This window comes from Penaeus chinensis, chromosome 9 (assembly GCF_019202785.1).
Source record: "Penaeus chinensis breed Huanghai No. 1 chromosome 9, ASM1920278v2, whole genome shotgun sequence".
Classification (NCBI taxonomy): Eukaryota; Metazoa; Arthropoda; class Malacostraca; order Decapoda; family Penaeidae; genus Penaeus; species Penaeus chinensis.
In genome coordinates, this window is record NC_061827.1 from 3,049,349 (window position 1) to 3,054,348 (window position 5,000).

Below are 5,000 nucleotides of genomic sequence, written 5' to 3' on the forward strand. Positions count from 1 at the left end.
ATTCCTTTGTCTTTTCTCTCGCTCTGTGCATGACTGATCTTCCTTTTAAATGTCGTGTCTTGTCTGTCTATCTGTCTGTCGGTTTGTTCTTTGCTTGTCTGCCTTCCTGTCTGTTTGTTTGTTTTTTCTCTGTTACTTCCTCTTTTTGACTTTCAGTCAGTGTCGGATTCTCTGCCCCCACTCTCTCTCTCTCTCTCTCTCTCTCTTTCTTTCTTTCTTTCTTTCTTTCTTTCTTTCTTTCTCTCTCTCTCTCTCTCTCTCTCTCTCTCTCTCTCTCTCTCTCTCTCTCTCTCTCTCTCTCTCTCTCTCTCCCTCCCTCCCTCCCTCCCTCCCTCCCTCCCTCCCTCTCTCCCTCTCTCCCTCTCTCCCTCCCTCCCTCTCTCTCTCTCCCTCCCTCCCTCTCTCCCTCTCCCTCCCTCCCTCCCTCCCTCCCTCTCTCTCCCTTTATCTCCCTTTCTCTCCCTTTCTTGCTATCTTCCCCTTACCTACTCCTCTCCTTCTCTCGTGCCAATAAATATCACAGGGGAACAACGAAGCAATGTTTAACAATAACTCACTCTAGCAATAAAACACGCATAAGTCACCTGAATTTGCATTGTAAGGTGAGCCACAGAGACACCAGGAAATGATGATAACTCTCAATGTCAATATGAGGAGCGAAAGTAGGGAGGAAGGGCGAATGGGGGATAACGAGGGCATAGGAATGAGGCGAAGATGAAGGCGGTAGAAACGGAGGGTAAAGGATTTTCAGAATATATCGTCTTGGGAGGAAAAAGATGAGGAAGGGAGAGAGAGAGAGAGAGAGAGAGAGAGAGAGAGAGAGAGAGAGAGAGAGAGAGAGAGAGAGAGAGAGAGAGAGAGAGAGGGAGAGGGGGAGAGGGAGAGAGGGAGAGAGGGAGAGAGGGAGAGAGGGAGAGAGGGAGAGAGAGAGAGAGAGAGAGAGAGAGAGAGAGAGAGAGAGAGAGAGAGAGAGAGAGAGAACGAGAACGAGAACGAGAACGAGAACGAGAACGAAAACGGAAACGGAAACGGAAACGGAAACGGAAACGAAAAAGAAAAAGAAAAAGAAAAAGAAAAAGAAAAAGAAAAAGAAAAAGAAAAAGAAAGAAAGAAACAGGGGATAAAGAGAGAGAGAGAGAGAGAAAAAGAAAATAAAGAAAGAGAGAAAGTTAGAGAGAGAGAGAAAAAGAAAAAGGAAAATAAAGAAAGAGTGACGGAGAGGGGAATCGCCCCACTCCGCGAGAGAGTCAACAGCAGCAGAACTGTACGGAATTAAGGCAGCTCCGTCGACGGTTCTAATTACTTTTGATTGCCTACATAAACTAAGCCCTTACCACATGACCCGTTCTGATCACGTGACCCCTTCTCCCCGCCTCCTTCTTCTCTTCTCTTTCAGTCCCTCTTCTCTATATAGTGTATTGCAGTGTTGCATTTTTTGTGTGTTTTCTTTCTTTCTCTGGTTTTCTCCTTTTTTCAATCCTCTATTAATATCTCTGCCGTCCTTGGAGTCTCTATTTTCTTTTGTTTTATTCCCCCTTTCCTTAAAGAAATGAAGAAATGAAGAGAGTGAAAAAAAATATTTTACACGTGGACGCTGTGCAACTTCATGCAAGCCAACAGGTGGTTGCATAATCAATAACTCAGCAAGACTTAGAAACACGTCATTTCAGAGTTACAATTGTGCAAACAAGAACATGCCAACGAGGTTATGACTAATAGACGGGCATATTCAAGACTTTCATCATTGAAAAGCTTTTACTGTTTACGCATCGTTAATATGACATCCCGAAGTCCAAAATAAATGGTTATTAAGTAGGACGTGTGCATTGATTTGGAATTCATAAACTAAACTAGCGTGAATATCTGCGTCAGAGCTGTGTGTCCTGTCTCTGGTGTTGATTTTGCTGCAGCATATGTCCTCGCTTCATTTAAACCTCTGTTTATATAATAGCTTCATTAACCCCGAAAAGTTATGGACAGTCGATGTTATGAAGGACTATCATTTTATATTCAGCTAATTATCTGCAGTCCATATTGATATATTTACACACGCACACACACACACACACACACACACACACACACACACACATACACACACACACACACACACACACACACACACACAAACAAACACACGCGCAGACACACACACGCAGACACACACACACGCAGACACACACACACGCAGACACACACACACGCAGACACACACACACGCAGACACACACACACGCAGACACACACACACGCAGACACACACACACGCAGACACACACACGCAGACACACACACACACACACACACACACACACACACACACACACACACACACATATTTTCTCAATCATATTCCCATCTTATTGTAATAATATCTAAAATATTCTATCCCTGGGAATAGGAACGTAAGTGGGTGGGGGGTGGGGGGGTCTCAAATCCTCTTCTCTGACTAATTAGCTAGTACTGATAAGGTTGATTTGCATATTTCTTATTTTGAGTGTAATATCTTTCAAACAAAATACGTATCATATTTTTTAATGGAATAAAACAAATGTTTCATAATATTCTAAATAAAATACAGAGTCATCTTTACATATCCTTGGGATTTATTCAGCATCGTATCTATTCTGCATTTCTTTATTGCCTGATAATGTGTTTTTAGACCATTATTCTCAAAACTGATAAGGTTATATCCATCGCCGATAAGGTTTTGAAGAACCATATCATGAGGCATACGTAAGATTAATATTCACATACATATTTTCCCCGGAGAAATAAATAAAGTCACAAGCTAATCCATGTTGCGTCATGTATTTTACGAGAATTGATTTCATGGCTGGATAGAAAGCCAATAAAGATAAATGACACGATAAGGGCGATAAGATAGGAAAGAGTATGTTAAGAAGTGATAAGACGAGCAGGGGTGTTGTCCATCGCGACGGCCTCAGTGTAAGCGAGGAGGAGGCGGAGAAATTTACGGCTCGAAACGGTGTGCACGTAACGGCCCTTTAAACTCCTGTGTGCGTATTTCTAGAGGTGAAAGCGAAGGAGAAAACGGAGTGTTGTGTGCTTCTGTGAGTAACGGTCAAAGAGAAGAGGTTAATAAGCAATGGAACGAAAAGAATCGTGTGCCGTGTAAAGAATGGCGGTCGTGTTATTCAACGGACGAAGCCGAAGCGACAAAGGCGAATAAAGTGAAGAAATGGCCAAAAACAAAAGAAAAAGAAAAGAAAATAAGAGAAAGGAGAGAAAGTCGTTTACAAGAAGATCGAAGCTTACAGTTGGAGATTATTACAGATGGTAGAGGTCTCGCCCGACATCACAGCAACTATAAAATTCCAAACCATCAGCAAACCGAACGAACACTGTCAGATTATTTATGCAGAAAGATGTACCTGTGATAATATATCTCCGTCATCCGTTTTTTTTTTAGTTAATAGATCATCCCGATATGCTAGCGAGTAACAGTAAGACCAGAAAGACAAACGACCTCAGAGAAAATACGAGTCACCGCATGATATCAGATCGAGAACGTCATTATTACCGTTTTCTGTTAGCGTATAGTATTTTTTTTGCGCTCGTACTCCCCCGGTCAAAATGTCGGCTTGTTATTTCTCGCCTGCATTTTGCGTGTGTGTATTTTTGTCACGCTTTTTGATTAGGTGTTTCTAGTTTTCTTTTATTCATTCTTTCTTTCTTTTTTTTCTGTTATTTTCATTTTTTTCCCTCTCCCTCTCCCACTCCCTCCCTCTCCTCCCTCTCTCCCCCTCTCTCTCTCATTTTCTTTCGCGAATGACTTTCTCTCGTCACGAATCTTCCAACACCCCCCCCCCCCCGAAATCCTAAAGACTGGTGTCCATTTTTCCTTTCTGCCTCATCATTCCAGTCTCACTCGCGATAAATAAAGGCATGATTCTCCCGTCATGCGATCTGCCATGCATTGAGGTTCGTGAATGACCGGAGAGGCGAGACTTGAGATTATACGTGTCGGTCGTACTTAGTAGAGTGGAACGGATCAGCTGATTTTTTCGTCGGGGGTTTGGCCGTTGCGCGAAATATTTGTCGTTAGTATGTTGGCAGTTCGGATGAAGAGAGAGAGAGAGAGAAAACGAAGAAAGGAAAGAAGAAAAGGGAGGTGAAAAGAGAGAGAAAGAAAGGTAGGAAGAAGATGAAGAAAATGAAGAAAGAAAGGGAGGAAGAAAGGAAGAAAGAAAGAGGAAGAAAATAAGAAAGAAAAAGAAGAAGAAGAATGTAAAGAAGAAAAAAACTTTCCCGTGCTGATAAAATGATAGAAATAACGACAATACACTATTCGACACATTTCGCACACCAAATAATGCACTTGTGTAGAGCAGGCCTTTTCAAACTTTTTTCATCACGACTCAGTTTGATTTTGTACACTGCCTTTACGACCCAGGATGTCTATTCTTTCGTACCGTTCAGCTCATAAATATATATGTAAATATATATATATATATATTATATTATATATGTATGTATATATATGTATATGTTTATATATAAATAGTATATTATATATTATATATTACATAATATATATTATTAATATTAGCATTATTATAATTATTATGATAATTATATTATTATTATTATTATTATTATTATTATTATTATTATTATTATTATTATTATTATCATTATCATTATCATTATTATTATTATTATTATTATTATTATTATTATTATTATTATTATTATTATTATTATTATTATTATTATTATTATTATTATTATAATTCGGCGATCCGTACTTTGAAGAACCCAAGTCTAGAGTGTTTTATTATACACCAATTTGTGCAGCATGTTATATATACTTTACCTGCGTCAGAAATGTGTCAATTCCTGCTATCAGATAACAAACCCGCTGGGGCAGTAGCGTGTCAGGGAATGACGTCATCGATCCCTTATAACGGTCGAGAAGAAGCATATCTTTCGGCCAAAGGGAATCGAAAATCATGATAGACTATAATGATGATGAT

General features: G+C 39.9%; 1 protein-coding gene across 1 annotated transcript in view; it reads left to right on the forward strand.

Annotated features, from left to right (window-relative positions):
* Positions 1-2,918: 2,918 nt before the first annotated feature.
* The window catches only part of LOC125028827, a 16,106-nt gene continuing 14,024 nt past the window's right edge, over positions 2,919-5,000 (forward strand). Inside the window, exon 1 of the mRNA XM_047618359.1 lies at positions 2,919-2,989. The gene's annotated coding sequence lies outside the window, so the exon portion shown is untranslated. The remainder of the gene's footprint in view (positions 2,990-5,000) is intronic.